Below are 14,665 nucleotides of genomic sequence, written 5' to 3'. Positions count from 1 at the left end.
GATGGGTCAGTTTTTCATTCACAGGACTAACTATTTTTCTATAAAAAATGACTAACATAACATTAAATAAAGCGACTAATCTAACATACCTGTAAAGTGACTGACTAACATAACATAAAACAAAATGACAAACCTAACATAAATTGACTGGCACAGCAACATAACACAAAACACAGTAACTAACTGAACAAGGTGGCTATCTACGGAGCCCCGCACGTCACCTATAGGAGAAAAAAAACAATCCGTGCCGACGGTTTTACAATCCGTCCCCTCAGTTTATAAACTGTGCTCACGGATTCTTAAACTGTTTCCTTGGTTTAACAAATCGTGCCCACGGATTAAAAAACTGTACCCACGAATTTTCAATCCGTGCGCTCAGATATCGCAAACCGTACCCTCGGATTTTTAAATCCTTTCCCACAAATTCATAATCCGTGCGCACGCTTTCGCAATCCGTTCCCACAGTTTTGCAAAAACTGTACTCACGGATTCATTTTAGAAGAACATACTTTATTACAGTAAACCGTAGTGTATTTTGTAGAAAACTTGCAATATTGGGTAAAGTAATTTGTTTATATATTACTATAGGCAAGTTGTTATATTATCACAACAACTATAGAATTACCACAATAAATTAATTCCCAGTAATGGGTAGGCTATTTAAATAAAAGAAGAATGAAAAATAAATGAATGAACTGTTATAAATGAACACGCTGTCCCAGTAAAATCTCACGTTTGAGTTTTAACAAGCTCCTATATTTCGCATAGATTTATTTAGATTGATAATACTGGGTAAAAAGGCTAATATATGTTGTTTCTATTATTCTATTTTCAACAATGACAAAGCAACGTAGCTTAACCCAAAATATGAGCTTGTGCAGTTGTGCGATTCAGACAGAATACTCCAGTTGCAGGGAACACATTAGCAGGCTAAGAAGAAGCAAATATATTTGAGTTAGGGGTGTAAATAGGACAGTTCATCATTCTCATAGCCAGCGATTCGATTATGTGATACGATTATGATATGATTCGATTCAATCAATATTTCGATATTTTGAGCCTATTTTACACAACCAGTTGAATTTTTATTAACCTCCAACTGCAACCAAAATATATAACAAACATTTATTTCAAAATTTCACATCCTGAACCCTGATTGGGACATCCACAAATAAAAAATTCAGACAGTAATCTAATGACAGCTTATGACATGACAACAGTCAAGAAAGTATTTTAGTTCTGTGCTAAAATGTGTAATGTCAAAAAACTGATAAACAAGGAACACACACACACATAATTAACACTCTTGCGTCGGCGGTCACGCCGGCGTGACCACCGCGTTTTTTTTTCTAACCAGTGTGAAAGAGACTCAAAATACTCTGTTAATGTTGCACATACAATTAAGAGCTATACACCATTTTAATCTGTGGAATATCTTCTTTTATTTGTGTACACAGTTTTCTTTATTTTGCAAAAAGCCCAACATTTTGTTTTTACTCTAACATGATGCGTGATCTCTCGTCTCCCTCTGAACGAAGTCCAATCTGATAGTTCTCAGAAAATGAACTGTAACTTAGTGAATAATAATCACAAAAAAATTAGACTTCTGTCTAAAGACACGTTGAAATGTCAGGTTTTAAATAGTGTAAGTCGAAAACAAATCGAAAAGAAATATTCTGTGTTTATGTAATCTGTATGAAAAGAGAGCCATGTCAGAAGTCCATGATTCAGCTCATTATCCGCTAATGCGCCCACGCCCACGTAGCCAGCGCTATTCAGAGGCAAATTCTGAGGCAATGCATGCATTCATCGTCTCAATCGTGTATTTATTGTCTTGAAAAGTGTTTATTTGGATGTTAAAGCTATGGTTAGCGAGCTCTAGAAGACATGCAGTTAGTTTCGTGGTTCTTCTTCTTCTTTATATGGATTTGTGGACTAAACGTGAACAGAGCACCCTCCGGCTGCAAGTATGAATTGAAAACAGTATCCAGCGCTCATAGTGAAGACAATAAATATTGAATAAATCTTACTCCTTTGTACAGAAAATTGTCAAACATATAAGAATCCATCAATATTTCTCCAAATGTGCATGCTTTTAAGCTAAAAGCCTATATGAAATGCCATAGAGGTAACATAACTGTTCAGACACTTTGCATCACAGAAATTCATTATATTTTAAAGTATATAATAGAATACCATTATTTTAAATTGTAATAATACTTCACAGTAATGCCGTTTTTTCTGTATGTTTGATTTACATTATGATGAGCTTGAGACATGATCAACAGAGGGTTTTTTTTTCACAGCCTACCTGACTGAAAGAGCTCATTATTTATGCAGCTCATTAGAGCTCTTTATGCGATTCTTTTATCTTCTCAAGTGAGAATCGCCCATTATTCATGAGGATTCACGCCTCCACGCATACTGTGTTTCTTGACTAAAGATGTTTTAGAAAATTTAAATCTCTCTATTGTTTTATATGAAGGAGTAGGCAGCATAATTTTTACCTCATTTTGAAGCAAAAACTCTAGTTTACAAGCTACAATACCCAGAAGTCTTGTGAACACAAATTTAATATATATTTTTTGGCTTTATTTCAGTGACTTGTTTTTTGTTTTTTCAATAACCATGCATAAATGTTATTCCTTCAAAAATACAAACATGTACATACATGTTCCTCACATATTATTGTAGCCTAGTTTGTGCTGAATACAGTGTAATGACACTTTTTCCATTAATACGTTTATGAACAACTGAAAAAAGCACAAATGTCAGGGCATGTCAAACCTTCTCCAGGGTCCCAAAAAACCTCAGACCCCTGAGGGTTAAAAGACATTTCTTTTAAATGTATAGCGCAGGTTTTTAATGAAGCAACAACATATTATAGGTAGGACAAAACAAGACAGGCTATTAATGTTCTTTCATTGTGCAAATGTATTATAAAGGCTCTAATACAGAGCGGCACAAAGCACTTGCGCGCATCCCGTGTGCAGAATGATGCGCTTGAAGCAACACAGTCACAGTGCGTGGCGCTCCTATGCGGCAGTTTATTGACCATATTCTTTCAGTGACAGTTTCATCAACTATCCCGAGTGTCTTTCACAAGTTCTGAAAGGTAGTTTAAATGAGAATGCACGCGTTGGCGATAATGCATAGACTGATATTGTGTGAAAATGTGGAGAGTGTTAAAACAAAGGTGCCTCTATAATTAGCCCACAGGTATCGATTTTTTTACGCATTACATCGATGCATCGGAACGTTAGACATTAGATCGATGTATCGATGTATTGTTACACCCCTAATTTAAGTATAACAAAGTTGGGTTCCATCAACTGTCCATCCTAGTAAAATCAGCTAGGCTATATAAAAGATAATTAAAAAAAAAAAATTTCGCCAGATTTTATAGTGTAAACAAATTCAAGCGCCAAATGTGAACCGTTTCGCGGGTGTGCAGGGGAAAAAACAATTGCGAATATTCAAATCCCAAAATTGAAAATCGAATACCAACCCACCAAATGAATATTCAAATAATTTAATATTCAGGTCCGGCCCTAAACTTAACGTAGCTTAACGTAACACAAAGTCACTATGTTAGGTTAGCCACTTTGTTTTATGTTATGTTAGTCACTTTATATTAATCACTAACATAACATAGACTAGAGCAGGGATGGACAACTCCGGTCCTGAAGGGCCAGTGTCCAGCAGAGTTTTGCTCCAACCCTAATCAAACACACCTGAACCAGCTAATCAAGGTCTTTAGGATTAGTAGAAAGTTATAGGCAAGTGAGTTTTTATCAGGGATGGAGATAAACTCTGCAGGACACTGGCCCTCCAGGACCGGAGTTGTCCATCCCTGGACTAGAGTGACTAACAAAGTAACAAACCTAACCTAAAATAAAGTGATTAACATAACATATACTGAGTGCATGTTATGTTTACACAATGACCGTATAAAATGAGTCAAAATTTCTGCCTTTATAAATACTGATTAAGTCTTAACGATGGGGCTTTGGGGTAAACTGGACAAAAGGGTTGGGAATGAAAGACAGTGCTTTAGAAATCTGTCTGAAAACCATTAATTTTAAAATTTGGTTTGTTGCCACTAATTGTGCAGAAATTCCACACTGGGCCTTTAATCTATTTTATAAACACAGGTGGTATTAGGCAATGACAAGCTGCATCACTATAACAAAACATTTTAGAGAACATGTACTACTCACCAAGACACTAATCAGTGTTTTAAACCTGTTGTGTCCATCAAGACACATTTAACAGGCCATACACTGCATCTGAGTTCAGTAAAATTATGCTTTAGCTGCACAACAGATTCGTTCTGTTCCACATTAGCATATGTAAGGCATCAGAATTTGTGGACAATGCAATTTAGCATTGACAGCAAAAACATCAGTCCAGATTGACATACATGTTTGTGACAACTGACTGTGAATACAGATGAACAGAAAATGAAGCAGAACTGATGAGAACCAATTTATTAAGATTTAGAAATCGGATGGTAGAAAGGTGCATGTAGCAATTTACACAAAAAGGTCATTTCTTCTTGCTTGCTATTTAGCTTTTTCTTTTGTGGCCACACAAGATCTAATTTGACATTTCGGCCAAATCACAGTACACAATAGCCGTGACTTGCTCTAAAGAGACCCATGCGGTGCATCAGGCCCTAATGATGCGTAATTAAGTCCACAAAGGCTCAGTGTGTTTGTGTGTATTCAACCAGAATACTGGGCTTATGATTGAACAGCACTACAAAGGAACTAAAGAACACCAGGCTGCTTGGACTGATTGATAGAGGAAAATAGAAAACTTGTACTGCTGGAGGACATATTGATGTGTCCAGATTGCATCTGCTGCAAAACGCTGACAATAGCATGTGTGAGGTCAGATTATCGTCAAAAGCTGCATTAAAAGAAAGTACAGGAGATTTCCAAGATGGTTAACACTACAAACTTTTGTGTTTAATAAAATGCTAAGCCTAAAACCTAAACTCAAATATTACATCAAAACAGTAAAGAAAATAGCTAAATAAATAATAAATAAAAAAAAAGCAGCAATGATTATCAGTGCTTTGCCCTCTGGGTTTAAGATCAGATCCATGACAGAGCCAAAGGCAGAAGATTTCCAGCCCTGTAAAAGTCAAAGCTTGACAAGGAATCAAAGCACAGGCTGTGGCCTCCAGGACTGTGCATCATAACCCTTGGGTTTCACCGTTAGAGAAAATGCAAAGCAGTAAGGGTATCTGTATTATTAAAACTTCAGTCAAAGTCATAAAACCCCAGCTTATCTGCTTCGGATATTTCCTCCCATCAGCCTAACACTGCTTTTCATGTCGACCAGGTAGAGAGAAATCTAGCTTGAGGATTATGATAAAGCTACAGTCTTTAATGTTTAAGCCTTGAAATGCTTTTTGTTTGTTTTTCTCTCACGCCAGCAGAAGGTTTTCAAGATGGGGCTTCTAGCCGCGCTAGTCTAGACACGTGGACATGATTCTTTGTTGCCAAAGCAACAGAGTACATGCTTAATTGATGTGAATAAACAAATTAAAATAAAATATTACACTAAAACAGTTCAGACAGAGAAAAGGTAATGCTGAATTTCTGAAGTTGTGGAAAAAAAAATCCTCACTCAAACTCAAAATAAACCAATACATAATAAACAATCAATGTAAAATCAAAAGAAATAAAACAATATAATAATAATAATAATAATAAATCTAGCATCTGAAAATTGTACATTGCACTGTATGGTTTTTGAGTTTTTACAGAAGCTAGTATATGTCTCTATTGTGAAAATAAAAAAGTGGCAGAAAGGCTAAAATAAAAATAAAAAATTACATGAAATAAAACCTTATTTCTTATTTTCATGTAAAAATTCCAGACTTCAGTCCAGCTGGCCAGAATAACTCAACTAGGTGTTCTAGATCTAGACAGGGTTATTTTGTGTTCGGTGGTGCTGAGGTCAGCTGATGAGGCTCAGGTCACAGTGATTCTGAGGGATGCTGAGCTGGATGGAGAAGAAGCTACAGTCATTCACATGCGGATTTGCTGGATCTTAACTACAGCATCTGCTTCAGAAACAACAGACTAGGAAAAAAACACAAGCGAGAAGGATGGAGAGAAAAAGCTCACAAGAGAGAACTTCCTTTTCACAGCCTTGCTGTGTTTGTGAATGGTAGGGGTGTTGTTCCAAGCCCCAGAATAAACCGAACAGCACAGGAAACATATTTCAGGAAACGCAGAGACGCAAGTGTGCGAAAAAGAGAGAGACTGACAATAATGAAAAGGAGAAAAAGAGAGCCAGGGGAGATGAAAAAACAAACAGTCTGCAGGATTGTATAAGTTTGCGTACGTGTTTATGGTCCTTAATGTAACCCCTAAAATATCAGAGGCAGCGCTTTTTCATCATCACTGTGTGTCTGCTATATAGATTTCATTTATAAATGTCACCTTTCTAAAAGTAGTGATTACTCATGGATGGCTCAGCTCTCTCGGCCACGTACAGGTGACCTTTGCAGTTATTTCAGGGGAAATGAAAATATTTTTAAAAAGTAACTTTCATATAAACATCAGCCAAAATGAACGTTTCTCAATAAGGTCAGAGTAAGCAAACACAGGCAATGAACGAGTATGCAGATCAGTAATATTTACAGGATATAGTATTTACATTTTCATGCCAATCCATCCATCCATCCATCCATCCATCGGTTAGTGTTAGGACAGCAATTTGTGCAAATGTAATTTGTAATATTAATTTTATAGTGCGTGTATATCTGATTAATCTCATATAGGATGCATTTAGGTTGACTTTATTAACTCGCTAGGAAAGGTGTTCATTTACTCCTCATTGTCAGCTCAAATGCAATGCCCGACATTATTGACAAAGACTGTTATTTGAGACAATCATATTCTTTTTAGATGTTTCTTTTTCAAAAACATTGATAATATTATTAATAATCCAGCAGTGTTATTTTTTTCTCGTCATAACAGTAGGCCTATGTTTTAATTAAAATAATTTCTTGCCAAATAAAGTAGATGTTTTTTTAGATGTTTCTTTTTCGAAAACATTGATGTATTATTGATAATCTAATGGTTATTTTTCTAGTTAAATTGTCATTATCTATCCATCTATCCATCTATCCATCCATCTATCCATCCATCTATCCATGTCAGTACAAATAAAATAAAATGACAGAATAAAAAAAAAAATGAAATAAAATCATGCTCCATCCATCCACCCATTAAAACAGAACACCTATGTTTTCTATAAATAATTCAATTTATTTTAATTAGCTATTTGTGATCTCAAAAAAGAAAACTGAAAACACATCCCACATATGTCCCTTTCACCATTAAAAGATTACATTTACTCATCCCAATGTCATCCAAGATGGTTATGTCTTTCTTTCTTCAGTCGAAAAGAAATTAAGGTTTTTGAGGAAAACATTCCAGGATTTTTGCATTGTTAGCTGAAAAAAATCCTTGAATGTTTTCCTCAAAAACCTTAATTTCTTTTCTAATGAAGAAAGAAAGACATGAACATCTTGGATGACATGGGGGTGAGTAAATTATCAGGAAATTTTAATTCTGAAGTGAACTAATCCTTTAATGAAAAAGTGAGAGAGGGGTCAGGGGTCAGCAGTGTGCAAGTGTCAAATGGATATTGTGGTCATTACCCGAGAGGAAAAAGTTGTCATTCCCCAGTCTTCCCACTTTTAAATAATGCATGGGAATTGTTCAAGCATGAACACACAGTCCCAGACGGTTGATATAAAAGTGTGTGTGTTGTGTTGTGTGTGTGTGTGTGTATGTGAAGGAAATGCTCTTCTTGGAATAGCTCAGCAGTTTGTAATAATTAAAACTGCCACTGCATGCATATTTTATGCGGTGCCAGGAATATTTATCCGTGCACCCCCCACCAGTACCTGCCAAAACACCACCTTATCTTCCATTTATTAAACTGTGCGATAGCACGCAAACAATACAGCATTCACTTTTAGGTCCGCCTTGTAGAGACACCTTTTTCAATGATTACTTACATGATGCAACAGTGAGAAAACGTCGCTCTCTGCTGTAAGCTAATGAACATCACAAAACAATGGATGGGGGGGAGGGGGGGCTGAAAATTACTTTTACAGAGGATCAACACACACTATGCCTAAAAACCTTGCTTGAAGATACAGATGGAGATTTACTCTAAAAGCCAACATGCTTTTCATGAGATCTTAGCATTTAAGAGACTTTAAAAGGGATTTTTCTTGCTTGAAATAAGAGTTTGATGTGCCTACTCCACCCAGACAATTTATTGAAAGTTCGAAAAACCGTTGATTCAGAAAAAAAGGGCTGTAACTACTAATCAAATCAATAGTAGTCAACGATAAATTTCATTAGATAATAATCGTGTATTTGTGATGTGCACGTGATTCCACTTTATAAAAAAGTGCAAAACACATTTTATAGGGATGCTGTAACATATTTAAGCTGATAATTATTTTAATGTTATAGAAAAAGGTCACACTTTACAATACAGTTTAATTTGTTAACATTAGTTAATGCATTAACTAACACGAACTAACAATGAGCGATACGTTTGTTACAGTATTTATTAATCTTTGTTAACATTAGTTAATAAAAATACAGTTCATTATTTGTTCATGTTAGTTCCAAACCATTAACTAATTTGTTAACTTGTTAGGGATTTTTTTTTATACAAATTTTAATAAATGTATTAATAAATGTTGAAATTAACATTAAATAAGATTAATAAATGCTGTAGAAGTATTGTTTATTATATGTTCGTGTTAACTAGTTAACTAATGTTAACTAATGAAACCATATTGTAGACTATAAATGGCTGATATCATAACTCTAAACTACTTAAAAAATAATATTAAATCTTAGGTAATCTAGATGCTACATAATCTGCATCTTAAATTGTCAGACACAATTCAATATACAATATCTGTTTTTTTAAATGCAGATTAACAATATACTGAGCATCCCTACATTTCTATGAAAAAAACAAAACATTTATTTACTTATTTATTTTATAATTATATTCTAATTATGTAAACAAAATCATCTTGCAAAACATCTTAAGTTTGCTGTCCTCATTAAGCTTTAAATATCAAATGTAGGACAACCAATAAATGGATCATTTTGATCAAAACAACACTGACTGTTAAAACAGTTACTGTGCATTTAAAACAAATGAAATTTGAAATTGTATATGCAAAGCACATAATTCTATTACTAATTCCATTGCACATAATTCTTCTATTAACTCCAATTGCATATGCAATTCTACTCTATTAATATCAACAATACATTTAATGGAATTACTAAATTACTGGAGAACATTCTTAACAGTTATCAGGAGTTGTGTCCAAAATTACATCCTATACACTATGCAGTTATACTATGTACTATGAACTCTACCATTTAGTGTATGAAAAGTATAAGGATATTTTGTCATCCAGTCCAGTCCATAAGGACAGCTTCGTTGAAGTGTCCAACATTTCATTGTCCAACAATTAAATGTATCATCCAGGTATTTGAAGTGCATGTTTTCCTTTTGGAAGCAGTGTGAACATATTACTCACACTTATTTATACTAAAAATGGCATAGAATAGCGCACAAGTACACAAATTGGGACGCACCTAGTGATTTTTTTCCCCACCTACAGAGTATTGGACAAGAAGTGGATATTTTTGTCTGCAATAACCTTGACTAACATAAGTGGACTTCTGGATATAAAATTCAATGCTGCAAAAGGTTCAATATGGTCCATTCTTCCTCTAGAGCAGCTCATTACTCCAATAGTTCATTGTGAAACGTGGCCTTACAATGACACTAATTCCTTGAGTTACTTGAAATTCCTACACAGACATGTAGGTGTGCCACGCTGTGAATCTTATTAAACGTTTAATAGTGAGCAAAAGAAAGCCATGTGAATCGGATCTGAGGTAAATGAGCTTAACAGAGGAGAACGAAGGAGAGCCGGCACACGGCTGAGCTCCATACTGCACAGCTCACGCTCCTGCTTCAGGACACTTGCCAGGACATGGCTGGACAAGGTGAGTCCAAGTTTGAATAGGACAATTATTCAACCATGGACACAACCACTTGTCCGCTATTTACCGGTGCAAACCTGTCTGAGGCAAAATGACAAAGCTAAATGAAGTTATTGATTTCAATTACTGCTTTTAAACATTAAAGTAAAAAAAAAAAAAAATGACAATAAGGCAGGTGTGACCCAGTGGTTAGGGCATGTGTGTTATCAAAAGACGATGGGCAAATCTTGACATTAATCATTTTATAATTAGCAAGTGTTATGGAGCATGAACCGTTGTATAAAACTATACATTCAAATGCAAAACTAAAATACGTAATTTATAATAAAATGCCTGAAAAATAAGTCCAAATCTGTCACTTTTTCACTTTATTGAGGATACTGCCTTAAAATTTTGCTGTCTTATACAGACTGTGCTCTAAGTTTTGGAACAAAGCAAATGTTTTATAAAAATTCCAATTAGCAGAATGTGTCATCTTCTAGAAGTCTGTAAGGTGAGAAATCAAGAGGTAAGAGAAGACGACGTGAGAATGAGAAAGAGAGAGAGATATGGTCAGGGTCACACTTGTGAGGACACATTTAGTCACTCTGGCCTTTGTCATGCAGTGCAGGTGCTTAATGAGGCCTGCGGATCGATCAATGATTCAGTCTACGCCTGTGGAAATGAAGTAGATCAGTCAAAACCTTCCTTTGCCAACTGCAAGGAGGAACACACAGGCATGTCAGGGGTAATTCATCTCCACTGTGAGCATGCTTTGCCGAAGTAGTTTTTCACGAAATGGCCATGGATAAGCACTATATGTGGATATGCACGTTTGATGGTTTCAATGCATGTTGTGACAGCTTTGAAATATAGACCAGTCAAAAATAGGTACAGCTTCAAACCACTTTACAAAGAAGAGCTGCATCTCTTAGGGATGAAACCGCTATCTGCTACACTAGTGGATGACTCATTGGCTCTTGAAAAGGAAATGAGATCACCCATGTTATAGAAGGCAGCCTGCTTAGCCTGAAGGTCCAGCAAGCATTGGTGTCATGACAGCAAAGGTCAGTCTATCCCTCAGAACTGGACGAGAGTCAAAATGATGTGTGAGCTTTTGGCGCCTTATTAGGGTGGCGTCTGCCAAGCCAAACGGTGTGGAAAAAGCAGCACTCGGTGGATGCTTTTCAGATTTTGTAAAGACTATAGACTGCAACAGTGGCCTTCCACTCAATGGCCTTGGTTCCCATTCATTTTTCCCATAGGGGTTAAAAAAAAAAGAAAAAAAGTATTTGTTAAGTGTTTTAAGCCATGAAACAAACACACATAAACATAAACACACACACACACACACATATACTAAGGGGGCTCCACGTGAATGGACCAAGGGGGTATCCAACCTAGCATTATCAAGGTGTACCTAATAAAGTGGCTGGTGAGTATTATTTAAAACATAAAAGCAAGTAGTCTAATAAATAATAATAAAGAGGAATAACAAAATATTACAAGCAATAAACAAAGAGTGCTTTCAGTATTTAAGAGTAGGCTATGTGAACGTTTTCCATTCAAAAGATGTGAGGGATTTATCTTTCTCAGCTTTATGGTTGTTTGATTATTACTGATGGCATCATAGACAGCAGAGGAATAAGCTGCATTCACAATAATGCACAGATCTCATTTGAAATATAAGATGTTTGTGTCTTGTCTGTTAAATCCCTTTAGACAGATAACTGACTGTGTTTACATTAATTTTGCATCATGAAAGCATTTTGAGATGCAAGTAGGTTACATTTAAATACTAAAATTTAAAGGTGCCCTAGAATTAAATATTGAATTTATATTGGCATAGTTGAATAACAGGAGTTCAGTACATGGAAAAGACATAAACTTAGTTTCAAACTTCATTGTTTCCTCCTTCTTGTGTAAATCTCATTTGTTTAAAAGACCTCCGAAGAACAGGCGAATCTCAACATAACACCGACTGTTACGTAACAGTCGGGATCATTAATATGTATGCCCCCAATATTTGCATATGCCAGCTCATGTTCAAGCATTAGACAAGGGCAGGACGTCTGGATGTGCACAGCTGAATCATCAGACTAGGTAAGCAAGCAAGGACAACAGCGAAAAATGGCAGATGGAGATGGACATGATCCATGATTAAATGCTATTTTTCTTTCTAAATGTTTCGTTAGCATGTTGCCATGTACTGTTAAATGTGGTTAAAGTTACCATCGTTTATTACTGTATTCACAGAGACAAGAGAGCCGTCGCTATTTTCATTTTTAAACACTTGCAGTCTGTATAATGCATAAACACAACTTCATTCTTTATAAATCTCTCCAACAGTGTGTAATGTTAGCTTTAGCCACGCAGCATAACCTCAAACTCATTCAGAATCAAATGTAATACATCCAAATAAATACTATACTTATATGATCCAATGTATGCAAGCAGCATGCATGACGAACATCTTGTAAATATCAATTTTGAGGGTTATATTAGCTGTGTAAACTGTGTTTATGCTGTTCAAGGCAAGCGCGAGCTCCGGGGGAGGGGGAGCATGAGAATTAAAGGGGCCGCAACCTATATATCGGTGCATAGTTAATTATGCCCCAAAATAGGCAGTTAAAAAAATGAATTTAAAAAAATCTATGGGGTATTTTGAGCTGAAACTTCACAGACACATTCAGGGGACACCTTAGACTTATATTACATCTTTTAAAAAGATGTTCTAGGGCACCTTTAAATACTTAAACGGAGTCGCACACAGCCACTTGAGCAAGAGCCCTTCACAAAGCGCACATGGAAATTGTAAGCAGCCTTCTGTCAGTGAGTTTCATATTTATAAAATATAAGCCCACAACACTCCAAACAACATAAATGATGAGTTCGTAAAGCTTTTGTAAGGAAAATAGGCCTACCGGCGGGCAAGAACGCAAGCTGCAAGCACGTTTCTCTCTCAGCGCATATCCTGTGCAATAATGAACCACGCGAATGTCCGCGCAATGAGCGTGCATGTAATTCGCTCTAGCTTTTCCAAACTGTATGAAATATTATTTTATAGAAGGTTCGAGTGTTGTGTGTGTGTATGAGAGGAAATGAAAACAAGCAGAATACGGTTGTTTCTGACAGCGCGTGTCCACTGGCATGGAGCGAGCATATTCAGTTCATTCCTATGGAAGTTGAGCATCTTCAGGCTCACGAGAGTAAAGCTCAACTTCCATATGAATGAATTGAAAATGCTATATATATTTAGTTTGATTTAATTAGATACAAAATATATATATATATATATATATATATATATATATTTAGTTTGAGAACGAGAGATTGACTCGATTAAATCATTTGTGGTGCTTCATGAGACTGGATGAGCACTAGAAAAGTTCTTTTGGCATGATTTGTTTGTTTTGATTCTCTAATTGGCAGGCATTTATTTGAAGATTCATGTGTAATGACGTTTTTCACCATGAATTCCACTGTTATTTATTTAAAAATTAAAGTCTGCGTGAACAGGAAGTTGCAAACGACTTTTCTCCAGTGTTGTGACGTATTTACAAGTGAAACAAAGTATTGAACAGAGGCAGAGTTTTACTTTAGCGCTCATCCTCTCCATCTCTTGCTCATAGCAGACTAACCGTTGGAGGGGAGTGGTTTAAACGATTTCAACCCGAGCCGTAAAACTGATGTCATTAGAGAAGGGACACCGTTGCAGAGGGGAGGAGCATTTTCAGATTTTGATTAAATATTACGAAGCCAAACAATTTTTTTGTGTGGATTGACTTGCACGGATGAATTGTTCACCACAACACTAGCAATTTGAGCTAACAAAATAAATAAGGTCAATTTTGATTTCATGTGTACTTATTTAAATAATATTAAATTATATGTGCTGATAGCTTTAACAAAAGCAAATACCTCACAGCAAGTCTGTTTCTAAACATTTGTGATTTATCATTAAAAATCAATTCCCTTATGAAGAAAATGAATAGGATTTTTACTTCCAGATCCAGACTGTTGCACTCTATAACTGGTCCCCTTCTTTATCTTCTTTAACAACCACTTCTGACATGTAAGAGTTGGCTAGTGGCCTACCGGGAAAAAGAGTTTATTTATTGGACTTTGGCGCTCATGGAAAATGCTCTTCTGTTGATAAGGAAGGAAGCCACTTCTACTCTGATCAGATCTACTGTTAAGAGGCAATAAAAAAAAGTGGAAATGAAGTCCTCTTGGTGCTAAAGTTTCAGATATATCGTAATCACTCGGCTGGCCTGCTGGGTTCGTCACCAACCGCTGTGTCGGATGCTTAGATTCCACAGTGAGGTTTATGTAGAACCGCATGATAGACCGGGCATGTCGTCTACAGAGCTTGCGTTTAATGGACACCATTAGGAGGCCGCGAAATTCGGATTAATACCAAGCTGGGATTGTGATTACCTGAAGCCCAGGGAATGAGAACATCGAAGGCGAGATACGCAGCATCTGGGCTGAATGATGAGGCTTTGAATCATTTATCCTGCTCTTTAGAGAAAGAAATCCACTGAAAGTGAAGGTAAACAAAAGCAATATGACGGAAGAAACTGCAGGTAATGGCCAAG

The 14,665-nt window shown here is 36.1% G+C and overlaps 1 protein-coding gene across 2 annotated transcripts in view; it reads right to left on the bottom strand.

The window, feature by feature from the left end:
- Positions 1–14,665, bottom strand: part of atad2b (ATPase family AAA domain containing 2B) — a 103,792-nt gene that overhangs the window by 23,688 nt on the left and 65,439 nt on the right. The window lies entirely within an intron of this gene.

This window comes from Chanodichthys erythropterus, chromosome 4, assembly GCF_024489055.1.
Source record: "Chanodichthys erythropterus isolate Z2021 chromosome 4, ASM2448905v1, whole genome shotgun sequence".
NCBI classification, from domain to species: domain Eukaryota; kingdom Metazoa; phylum Chordata; class Actinopteri; order Cypriniformes; family Xenocyprididae; genus Chanodichthys; species Chanodichthys erythropterus.
The sequence above is the reverse complement of the archived record's forward strand: the minus strand, read 5'-3'. Positions and strand labels throughout refer to the sequence as shown.